This window comes from Trichomycterus rosablanca, chromosome 4 (assembly GCF_030014385.1).
Source record: "Trichomycterus rosablanca isolate fTriRos1 chromosome 4, fTriRos1.hap1, whole genome shotgun sequence".
NCBI classification, from domain to species: Eukaryota; Metazoa; Chordata; class Actinopteri; order Siluriformes; family Trichomycteridae; genus Trichomycterus; species Trichomycterus rosablanca.
The window spans coordinates 12,856,114-12,869,175 of NC_085991.1; the positions used below are offsets into that span (position 1 = coordinate 12,856,114).

Consider the following 13,062-nt stretch of genomic DNA (forward strand, 5'->3'; position numbering starts at 1 on the left):
AACACATTTTAATATCCACACTTTATACATACTACATATAGTTAAATAAAGTTCATAATCTTATCATAACTCCAAATACTATCACCACTATTAACTAGCTATTGCATTTATTCATACTACAAAACACCAGTTCCGATTGTGAGGGTGATTTTTTTTTAATTCTGCAGTAAAAAAAAAACACACACTTTCTAGCTAATTCCCTCGCATTTCCCTCATAATTCCTTACCTGCATATGTTAATGTAGATGAAAACTTGACAAATGAAATATGATGGTGGAAATGATGGTGGGAAATAATTAGGAAACAGTTAAACAGGTGGCTGTTTATTAGTAAAAACAGCATGGCGCACATGTTTAGCATGGCCCTGTCTGTAAATCAAGTGACCCAATATGGGATCCTGACACCTAGTTTGGGAACCCCTGTTATAGTATCATATAATGAACATATACTGTCATGAGCTGTCATGACAGATTATGAGATCTGCCATGAAATAAATATATTATACAGAAACATGTATAATATATTTTAGGTCAGGTCAATCTGCACGCTTATTTCAAAACTCATTCAAAAATGTTGAAATTGCATTTAAGGCTCGTTATTATCATTCAAATTATGCTGACAATGGTTTCATTCATGAATAGTAAATTTAGCTTTGCTCTTCAGGAGGGGCAGCAGGCAGAAATTGTCCATCAAGAGAATGCAGGTTCAGGTGACAGAGGACTGGCTGCTCTACAAGTGAACCTCAGTATCTCAGAAACTCCTAGGCCCAACATTCCTGAAAATCCTAGGCGTAATGTGCAAAAACATTGGTTCCCCCAAGAACCCTGCAGCTACCCAATCCTGAATATGTTGTATACACTGACAGTGAGCTAGAACACATTAGAAAGCAGTATTTTGAAATGTGACGACTGGACAAGAAGGTGGATGCATGCTTTCAAAAGAACTTTGCTGCCGATTAGTGAGGAACACAGTCACCAACATGGTGTCTATCATCAGAGCAACAACTACTGAATTTATGTATCCATCCAGAAATGAGGTCTAAGCAATGGCAAAGACACCGGTAAAGTATTATCCCATGCTTCATGATAACTTGTCAGTAATGTCATGAAATCCAACTTCAAATTTTTCAGTGCTGGTAAACACATTGCACCATGCATACCATGTACTGTTGTGTTTTTAATTGGAAAGATCACTTTACTTCAGTTAAAAGTTAACAAATTTGTTTATTATAAATTGTAGGAAAGTCAAGGGTACAACAGCTCGGCCAAGGACTCTCTTTTACCTAATATCAGGCGCATGCAAAAAAAGAGCCCAGATTGTCTCTCTATACACACTCTTATAGTCCCCTTATCTATGCCGGGGGCGTGCTCACATTCTTACACATTCTTTGTTCTCAAACTGATTTCATCAAGTCTTAATCAACTAAGGCATAGTCCAGTGTCTTTCTGCTGCAGTCAGCATACATGTCAGCTGACCCATACACACTGGTTTTTTACTTATCTTAACCCCTTATACATAACATTCTGTGCCTTCGGCCTTCATTTACTTTACAGTATCATAATCAAGTTTTACATTGTTCATTTAATAATCTTACACATCCCACCTCTACAACTGCAAAAAATCCTGAATTGTTCATGGTCTCAATTTCAGCCACTGCTGCCTTCTCACATTCTTGGAAACATTCAATGGCTTTAAGCGCAGTTTCAATGGCATTTGCTATGGTTTCTGCTGTTCTGTGGGTCTTTTCCATAGCTTTGCATTTAGTTGAGAACCACCTTCTGTACACCTGACCTTTGGTGTCAAGAATATAGGAGTTGTTAGGCATTTTATATGCTGCAATGTCTGCCCAGCGTTCTGCCTCTTCAAATTTTCATGACTGTAACAGAGACGAGCTAGTTGCTGGGCAAAAAAAGGCATCCTTGTTGAATCTTTTGTATGCTTGATTAAGAAGCTCAATGGCTTTTTCTGGTGATTCCTTTTCTCTCACATGCTCAATGAGGAGAGGAAAAAGGCTGTCAGATTCATCACCTTTGCTGATCCTGTGACGTTGCATGAACAAAGCACGAAGAAACTTCATGTATTCTACTCTTCCAAATCTGTGCTCAAAGAGTACATCACTGTTGAGAAGATCAAGTGCAAGGTCACTTTGTTGTTTGTCCCTCAAAAGCTGATTCAGAATTTCCTTTGCAACCAATAGATGAATGATTCTGATAGATTCAATGTTGGTCCTTTCATCTCTTAAAAATATTAAGATTACTTTAGCCTGATCACCCCCCAGTGCAGACTCAAATGCATGTTGTTGAAATCTGTCCATGCAAAAAGATAAATTAAGGAGGGCTTCACTGTGTGACAGAGAAATAAAGGAGTTCTGTACATAGGTGTTAAGCAGAGCTACATAGAGAATGAGCTGGGTGACAACAGATGCATGATCAATGTCCTGTAGCAAATGCCTTACAAACTTCTCGACATATTTAGCAATTATCTTATCTTTAAATTCCAGGCCCATCAAAATAAATGTCAGAATAAATTCCGGTTGGAACCCTTGTTTAAGTTTTTGTAGTTTACCTTCAAATAGTGTTCTTTCTTCTGATGAAAGTTTGTGAGTGACAGACACATTCAGCAGAGGAGACTCTTTACACATTTTCTCTGGAGTATATGATCGTCTACAACTGAGAAGAATGAAGCATGGTGTTCCATATGCAATTTTCTTTGTGTGAACAGCCACATCTAGTTCAATTTTCAAGTCCTCTAAGTACTCTTTGTCACAATCCTCAACAAGTAAGAGAACAGGAAGGCATTTCTGTGGATCTTTTTCCTCATACTCCTGAAGTTTAACAGCATGTTCTGAAACTGTGCCAACAGGATATGATGGTTTTACAACTGCACACCTTAAATCCTTTCTGTGAGTCCAAAGAATCTGTCTTGCTACTGTACTCCCACCACTGCCAGGATGATGGCATATGTTGATGCAACTGACGGGCATCTGATCTGGACTCCATTTAAGAGAATCCTTTAGAAGTCTTGTCACTTCACTGTAAGCATCTCTTTGAATTACATCCCCAACATACTTTTTCTCTGCAAGCCATAAATTCATCCATGTCACTTTTGCTCCAAGATAACACTAATTTTTATAAAATAAAATTAATTAACTCATGCCTGGTGTCATCACACTGATTGGCACTTAAAATCTATAAATAACACATCCTTTCCTCCTTGTAGGTCTCAAGACAACATTCCCCTTTGACATAAACAGGTAAACGCTTAGTCGGTCTAGTAGTTGTGGTCTGGGTTTTCTGGAGAGTTGCATTGATGTGGCTCATTTTCATCCCAACAACACCTGAACGCTTTACAGTTTCCTTGTCACAGTTTCCTTGTCACATAATCCAAGAGCAAAGTTTTCCCATTTTTTAAAGTTTTCCACCGATTCTGAGATGCATATGATGTCTTCATGGCCATTCATGTCTGTGAAAAACTCGTAGAATGTGTTCAGTAGTGTAACGTGGGGGCTAGGCCAAGACAGAGAGGGGCGGACACACAAGCAGAGATGTGAAAACAAAACCAAGATTTATTAAAACCAAGACAGGACAAACAGAACAAACAAGGCTAAACAAGACTAAACACAGCTAAACAAGGCTAACAAAGGCTAAACAGGCTAACTAAGGCTAAACAGGCTAACAATGCTAACTAAGACCAAACAGGCTAACAATGCTAACCAACAAGATAAAGCTAACACACAGAAACAGGCTAACAAAACAGGATCAGGCTAACAAAACACAGGCAACAGAAATTTAAACTCAATAAACCAAACAAACAGACCGGATAAGACAGACAGGAGCAAGGCACAAGGAGCTAGGCACAAGGAGCTAGGCACAAGGAGCTAGGCACAAGGAGCAAAACAGGGTTCAGACACCTGCCAAACAGAGTCACAAAAAGCTCCAAACCAAACTGACAGAGTAACAGGAAATCAAACAGAGTTACCAGAATAGTTCCCAAAGTGTGTTCTCCAGCTTCCCTCTTAAATAAGGGTGAACTGAACCGGTTCTGTTCAGGTTTCTCAGAACCTTGGTGTTCTGTAGAGAACCGACGTGCGTTTCCACCAGTTTTTGAGAACCAAGCAGCGTCATTAACGGTGGGCGCTACTTAATGAAAGTTGAGAGTAGTAATATCATGGCGGAGCGTGTAGATTATGTGCGAGCATTTGTGCTGCTATTACAGATGTTCGTTTTTATGCAAAAAGCATGGATCAGCTGTTGGTGATAAGAAGACGTGACGTGTTTGTCTCAGTTGTTGTTTTCTTTAGTTTATTGACGTGAGAAGCGTTTTGCGCTTCGGTTTCACCGCGACTCTCGGCGCAAAATAGCCGCTTTGCTCAGCGCTCGGCTTGAGCAGTGAAACATCACTAAAGTTCCACAACATGAACAAACATCTGTGTGAAATAAACATCAAATCTGCTCTAAAATACCACATGTATCTGTGTTAGCTGGATTTACTTCACGTGTGTTTATGCAGCTCGGGGAGTCGAAAAAGCTTCATGCTTAATTTTTCATGTTAAGCATTTTCCGTTCTGTCCGGGTCACTTTTATCACGTCATATCACACAGTTCATCTTTTAAAAGGCACTTTGAAAATATCAGCGGCAAACTGGCTCAAAATATAATCAGGTGAACTTTAAAAGAAAAAAATTCAGCATCAGTGGACGCCATTGTTGCTAACGCTATGTTGTACAACATGACACGCCCACAGACGGATGTCACGGTTCGGGCTGAAAAAAAGTATTCTGTTGTGCCAGATTGGCCTGCTAGTTTGCTGTCTGGCACCTCTTTTTTTCTGTGGAAACACGCGGAACTAGTTCAAAATCAAGTTCATGAATCAGAACGGCCCCCGTTCCGCGGCGGTGGAAAAGGGGTAAGTGTGTGCTCCCGGAGAGGTGGGCGTGGCACCTAAATGAGTTCCAAAAATGTGACAGTAGCCCCCCCCCCCCGTAGGCACGACTCCTGGCGTGCCCAAAAACAAAAAGGAGGTCCTGGTCATTCAAAGTCAGTTCCGAGGCAGGCATGACAAAAGTGCTGGAATGCAGGACAGGATACCAAATGTGCTGCCTGTGAGCGCAGATAAGAGACCTGAAGCGCCTTTAGGGGGTGTCGATGAGGAGCCTGAGGCACCAACTTGGAGACCTAAAGCGCCATCCGTGGGCGCCCACAAGAGACCAGCAGCGCCGTCGGAGGGTGCAGACGAGAGACCAGAAGCGACATCAATGGGTGCCAACGAGAGATCAGAAGCACCGTCGAGGGGTGCCAATGAGAGATCAGAAGCACCATTGAGGGATGCCAACGAGAGATCAGAAGCGCCGTCGGGGGACGCCAACGAGAGATCAGAAGCGACGTCGGGGAACGCCAACGAGAGATCAGAAGCACCGTCGTGGGGTGCCAACGAGAGATCAGAAGCGCCGTCGGGGAACGCCAACGAGAGATCAGAAGCGCCGTCGAGGGGTGCCAACGAGAGATCAGAAGCGCCATCGGGGGACGCCAATGAGAGATCAGAAGCGCCGTCGGGGAACGCCAACGAGAGATCAGAAGCGCCGTCGGGGAACACCAACGAGAGATCAAAAGCGCCGTCGGGGGACGCCAATGAGAGATCAGAAGCGCCGTCGGGGAACGCCAACGAGAGTTCAGAAGCGCCGTCGGGGGACGCCAACGAGATATCAGAAGCGCCGTCGGGGGATGCCAACCAGATATCAGAAGCGCCGTCGGGGGGCGCTGACGAGGAACCGGAAACACCTTCTAGGGGTGCCAACAACAGTTCAGAAGCGCCGTCGGGGGCGCCAACGAGAGTTCAAAAGCGCTGTCGGAAGGCGCCAACGAGAGTTCAGAAGCGCTGTCGGAAGGCGCCAAGGAGAGTTTAGAAGCGCCGTCAGTGGGCGCCAACGAGAGTTCAGAAGCACCATCGGGGAGCGCTGACGAGAGACCAGAAGTTCCCTTTGGGGGCACCAACTTGAGACCAGAAGAACCCTCAGGAGGCACTGACATAAGAACTAGAGAGCCCTCTAGGGGCACCATCTTGGAGCACAGCACTAGCTGCGAGGCGTCGGGGGTCAGCTGCATGGAGCCTGGCAAAGAGGCGTCTTGAATCAGCTGCTTGGAGCCTGACGAGGCGTCTTGAATCAGCTGCTTGGAGCCTGGCGAGGCATCTTGAGTCAGCAACGGGTTTCTTGGGTAATTAGCCAAACTTGGAGATAACTTTGACATGGTTGACTCTGACTGGATGGCGGGAGGACCCGAGACAACAACCCCATGAGCTTTCGAACCCTGATCTGCTGACTTAAATTTACGACTGACAGAGACAGACGAACATGGAACAAGACTAGACAAACCAGTACTCATGAAACCTGATACAGACACAGGACAGACTTGGACAGACAGACCAGGACAAGACATGACAGACTGACTGACTTGATCAGACAAACCAGGCCTAATGGAAGCGGACAAGGAGGCAGGATAGATCTGGACAGACGGACAAGGACAAGGTATGACAGGCTGACTGACATAATTAACAATAGACTGACTGACAGAATTAACATGGTTTGGTAAATTCATGGGACTACCTTGAATTGGCGAACATGACAAAACAGACTGAACAGGCACAGGACTGGAACAAACTTGACTGGACCGGAACAGGGGTAAATCAGGACTAGACAAACTAGAACTCCTGGAACCTGACATAGACACAGGACAGTCTTGAACAGACGAACAAGACATGACAGGCTGACTGACTGAACAAGACTGACCAGACAAATTAGGACTTACAGAATCTGACAAAGAAACAGGACGGACTTGGCAAGGCAGAACTTGAACCAACGGACATGAAGAAACAGGCTGAACTGGCAGGGGCTTCGAACGAACTTCAACAGACCGAACAGGAGCTGGCGGAAAAACACAAGTAGGCAGTTGTAGCCTAGCTACAGGTTAAGGTCCTGGACTAGTAAGCAGAGGGTCGCTGGTTCAAACCCAACCACTGTCAGGATGCCACTGTCACTTGCCCTTGAGCAAGGCCCTTAACCCTCAATTGCTTAGACTGTATAATGTAAGTCACTTTGGATAAAAGCGTCTGCTAAATGCTGGAAATGTAACAAGATCCCCTGGTACTTTTAGGGTCATTACAAGAAACAGGCAAAACAGACGGAAACATCGCTGGAACAGAAGCCAGCGGAGAGACATAGGGACCCCTGGAGCCTTTGGGGTCATTATGGAGAACAGGACTAACCACAAGATCCTGACTGGCTCTGAACATAGACGTGGGACACTCACGAGCATTTTTAGCGGGCACTGGCGCCCGGATCACATCGGCAGTGGGTACTGGGGATACCTTAATATCCCCAGCCGGCACTGGATGCCGGGCATAAGCTGCAGTGGGCACTTTGCTGTGTAGAGCGTCTCCAATGGGTACAGGAGGTTGGGTAAACTTCCCTACACCAAACCCGTAAGGGTTTCTTCGTGAAAATTTGGCTTGCATGAGGCCCTCAAACACTTGCACAGAGTTCAGCTCAGCTCCCTTCTCAGACCAGATCTGCCTAGCCCATTCACCCCTCAGCCGAGACATCATGAACAACACCTGTTGTTTTTCAGTAGGCTAAGGGTCACTGAGGTACTGCAGGTAGAGCTGGCTCTGAGGAAGGAAACCTTAAACACTGTGGTTGCTTCCATCATAAGGAGCTGGCCTACCAAGCGTGAAGGTCTGAGGGAACCACATGGATCCAAATTCAGGGAACACCTGAACAAAAAACATCTCGCTTTGTCCTAAATTAGGGGAACTATTATGTAACGTGGGGGCTAGGCCGAGACAGAGAGGGGTGGACACACACGCAGAGATGTGAAAACAAAACCAAGATTTATTAGAAACAAGACAGGACAAACAAAACAAACAAGGCTAAACAAGACTAAACACAGCTAAACAAGGTGAACTAGGCTAAACAAGGATAAACAGGCTAACGAGGCTCACTAATGCTAAACGGGCTAACTAAGGCTAAACAGGCTAACAAGGCACAAGGAGCAAGGCACAAGGAGCAAGGCACAAGGAGCAAGGCACAAGGAGCAAGGCACAAGGAGCAAGGCACAAGGAGCAAGGCACAAGGAGCAAGGCACAAGGAGCAAACAGGGTTCAGAAACCTGCCAAACAAACAGAGTCACAAAAAGAGTTCCCCAAAGTCTGTTCTCCAGCTTCCCTCTTAAATAGGGGCAGCTGGGGCTAATCACTTGAAAGGACCAATCATGAACGAGGGCGTGGCAGGAGACTGAGAGTAAGAGGAGGGCGTGGCACACAAACAGTCCACTTGCTCAGTGAGCTGAGGAGCTCTAGGAGCACACAGAGGCTGGATATGTGACAGCAGTTTACAGGGTCGATGTTATGTCTGAAAGTACCACAACGTGACAACTTATTTCAAAAGCCTTACAGTACATGACTACATCTTTGAAATATAGTAAAATAAAAATAAAACTTGTTTTACTTGGTAAACGTTACCAGATAAAATATATCTGTTTAAAAAGCAAACAGCTCCACCTAGTGAGAACAAAACACTTATCACATGAAAGAGTTTTTGTGCAGCATCACTGGAGTTGCTGTTACTGTGGGCTCCATGGCGCAGTAACACAGAGCAGAATCTGTTACAGCTGCAGAGGAGATCTTCAGCTCCACTTTATGCAGCCGTAGCTGTTACCTTACTGTTTTAGTGAAAGTGCTACCGTCACCAGTTTCTGAAATTGTCCTTGGTTTCCGTATTCTGTCACTTACATTGTTGCGGTTGACATGTTCAACTCTTGTCTTAAGCTGATTAACAAGTGAATAGTAACCTATTCCCAATTGTTCTCCGTCCTCTGTTGTGTCACCGAAGGTCAAAGGATATTTTGACACAATCTCTTATGCTACTTCTGCACAGGCAGCCCTGTTTGGGTTTGGACAGTGATTCTGCATGGCACTCACCACAGTTCTCACCATGGCTCTTCTATCTGCAGGGTTAGCTCTCTCCCCTCTTGATAAAGCCAGTGTGAGAGAACCAGGCATCTTGTCCCAAGGAATTACTAACTGGCTGATCCGTCAGTTCTGTGTTTTTATAAAAGAGGATCCAGGATAGTGAGGCAATGTAGGATTTGATGTGTGGACATGTTCATCTGTCATTAATATGTCCAAGGAAGAGAGGGACACTGCCTGTTCAGATATACTGCTGTAACCAGTGTCTCGATCATTCAGATCTTTAAAATCAAAGAAACAAAACATATTTACAGGTTTTGGTTATTTACAGTATATACATGCTGCCAATAAAATAACTGGTATGCTTTGAGCTATTTTGCCACTGACCACATGGAAAACTAGTAGTGACATTATAAACCAATCATAAAATCATTTTAAAGCTTTTGTGTCTCAAACTGCATTTAGGCAGATGACTCTTACAATATCCATCATCACATTCTTTTACATGTACATTTCTCACCTTTTTGTTTGAAAGTCTGGATGACTTTATGACAGTGTATTGGGGTTAAATGATGCTGCAAGTCATCCTTCTCAACATAGGCTAGGTCCTCTTTCTTTGTGACTCCAACCACTAATGAAAGGTATTCAACAACAACCATCAACTTCTCATGGTCCAGTTCAGGTAGGGCTCTCTGAATTTCCTGAATGCATTCAACATCCATACCTAAAATGTAGAACACACTGAATGGTGCAAGCAAACAACAGTGAGGTCCATGACATTGTACACTGGCAGTGGATAATAGTCCTGCAGACTATCTGCATTAATTTACACATATTTACTTTCTGACCGACACAGGTAGTAGACCCCAAGATCAATTAAGAAGACTGAGTGATGTACCAAAACAACAAAGTGCACCTGTTTATCATCAATGAGGATCAGTGATATTTTCCCAAAGACCAAAGTGTCACCAGTGTGCTCTATAACAACAAGGCCTTTGGTGTACTTTGTCCCTTTGTATACCACTGCTGAAACCTCTGAAGTTTTGTGTTTATCAATATCAGATGACTTTAGCACACTCTGTAGATCCCTGTTGTATGATTGTTCATCAATTTCATTTGCTTCACCAGCAACCTGGATGGGAGGTGGAAACAACTGACCACTACCTAAGTATGACTGCAGAAGCTGGTGTCTTTCTGCCAGAGTTTTACTTAAGTGCAAAAAATTGTGAAGTTTTCGGGCACATTCCTTGAAATAGGAGTGCTTGCTCTCAAACCTCAGTGTCCACAAGCGTATCAGTGGTCCAAATTTAAGGATAAGGTCCGGATAATGCAACAAGTAGTGATGCTTTGGTTTGAGAGAGTGGTCAGGGAACATGCTTTTGCGCAAATTCATATATTCCTCTAGCAACACTTTCAGATAGGCAACCTCATTCACATGAATTTTTGGAGCACAGATTAATTAAACTATTTCCTTTAGTTTAGGGCACAACAGCCAAACCTTACTTTCAAGAGGACATTTAATCCACCTGCTGACATAGACTGGTAAAAGACGTAAGAGGCACCAATTCTGCACTGCCGAACCACTGAGCTGTTTAGCATTTTCCTGTATCTCACATGGTTGATTGCGATAATCATTGCCTAGAAGTTTTGTCTGTAAGATTGCCCGATTTACCTGGTCATAGGTGAAATGCTTTTCAGATCTTACCAAATATTCAATGTACAGGGCCAAATCACTGGCTACTATTCCCTCAAAAAGATCATGCCCAAGACAAGGAGGAAGGCCAGAGCAGACATGAAAAGACTTCAGTAAATTGAAACTTGAATCAAACTTGATTCCATCTATTATATCATTGTCAGAGGTCAGTTGTTGAACACTTTCATTATAATTTGCAGGTGTTCTTTTTGGGCCAAATGCCAGGGGTGATTTGGCAAATGTCTCCCTGTCAATCAAGCAGTACCTACAAAAGTTTTTGCTAGTGCTGAAATTTTCAGTAAATCCACCAATACAGTGGGAACCAAGATTATCACCACATGTGGCAATCAGTGAAGCCCGCAGGTTGCTGCCATCCTCCAGCTGAAATCCTGAATCCTCCAAGTATTTTAGGTTAGCAATAGAGACAAATACTTTGTCTTGACCAAAATACTTAAAATCCTGCTCTCTGCAAAGCAAAACAAGTTGGGTTGGATCAACAGTTGAACGGTTTTGTGGCAATATTTCCCCAAGTGTCATGTACATGGCCATGATTTTATGTTTCTTTTTGCCAGAGCCTAGGGGGTTTGTCACTTCAAATGAATCCTGGTACAGGATAACTGATACAGAAGAGGGTGATTCCCCTAAAATGACATTTGTTTTTATGTTTCTGCTATCATTAACATCATTTAAAACCATATCCCTGTGGAAATGTATTTTTGATTGTGAATACTGGGCTCTCACAGTGGATTGCCTAAACAAAGCAGAGAGTGTCCTTTAGTGGGACATACTGACAAAAGCGTTCTTTACCACTTTTGTCTGTTCCTAGGTACATCTGAGCAGGTGCAACATAATCAAATTTTTCTTTGAAATATGTTTTCCTCATTCTGTCTGATCTTAAAGCACCCTTATTGTGAATAGTGAAAAGATCCTCTTGTTCAAGCTCTTTGACTATGTTCTGTATTTCATCCTTGGGAATGTTTAACGCTGTCAGCTTCTGCTCTACTTTTTCAAACACCTGCTTCATTCCACTGCTATGGACCTCCTAAAACTCATCAATAATTGACTGTATTGTTGTGGCTGGCAAAAGTAGTTTGGCTTGCATTTTTAAATAAAACAAAGCCAAGTTCTTTAGAAATGTGTCAGGGTTAAAATCTGCATTTGTTCCATCACTGTAAAGAGATGAACAGGCAGGCTCATCTTCGACTTGTGGGTTGTAAATCTGAATGTCAGTATCTTGTGGTGCATGTGGTTGCATTGCAGTTGACTGCCTGTGTTTTCTAGATATGTGTGTGGCAAAGGATGACCTCACTCTAAAATCTTTTGAGCATCCCTCAATAGGACAGTTGACTTTCTTGCCATTCCGTATGTGGTCTTAAATGAATGCAGAGCAAGGAAAAATTATCAGCCACATAATCACACCCTTGAACACTACATTTGTGGTTACCACTAAGCTGATACATGTTTTTGTTCTGTGACACAGAAGGTATGTGATTTCTCTGCAAGTGGGACTTTAATGCAGAAAATGTCCTGAAATTGCTTGGACACTGTTCTATGCCACATGGAAACCTGTAGTTGGCCAAGTTTTGATGGCTTTTCACATGAGCACAAAAAGTTTTAAAATCGGTAGTGCAGTCGCTCTCTGGAGGAAAATTATATCTATGGAATATTTGCCATCATGTACATGTATATCCAGCACATTCTCTATACTTATAAAAGCAACACTCTTGTACAAGTAGTTCCTATGCTATCAACCTTTCCATTTAACGTTTCCCCAACAACCATGCCTGAATTCTGTGCAACTGCTGTAAAGGGGAAAAATAAATTTCTTATGGCTTGAAAATCACGTGATATGTGTATGCAGCTCTCAGAACTCCAGTTCCCAAAAGGCTTAGCACTGATTAGTGCTAATCAGGCACACCTGCAGGGTGCTGCATAAAAGGCTCACACAAACCTTTGCTCAGTGCTGCACCTTTGTAGAGGGGCAGACGGTAAGGAAAAGAAAGAGAAAAGAAAAGAAAGCTGAAACAAAGGAAAATAATTATAGATTAACTGAGATAATTTGTGTTTAAAAGAGAGTTCAGCTCCTTGTCATTTAAGTTTATTTATTAACAAAAAAATTTTTTTTTAAACAAATCTCCCTTTGTTTAAGCACGCCATTTTTTTGGCGTCTCCTTTGTTTGCTGTTCATGCCGTTTTACCACTGCCTTTTGAGTTCGTTTTCCATGTGCTTTGCCTCTCCTCATGTAGAGCAGTGGTAAAGCACAGCTCCCTGGTTCCCTGAGTTACTGGTTCGAATCCAGCCTCAGACACTTAACACTAAAAGTACACAAGCACACTCACTACACCTCATACCTTGTTTTTATTATATATTAGTCCACATTCACAGGTTACCTGTAAAAATAAATAAACC

General features: G+C 43.1%; 1 pseudogene; it reads right to left on the minus strand.

Annotated features, from left to right (window-relative positions):
- Positions 1 to 1,560: 1,560 nt before the first annotated feature.
- LOC134311209 (sterile alpha motif domain-containing protein 9-like) lies at positions 1,561 to 4,701 on the minus strand (annotated as a pseudogene).
- Between the last annotated feature and the right edge of the window lie 8,361 nt (positions 4,702 to 13,062).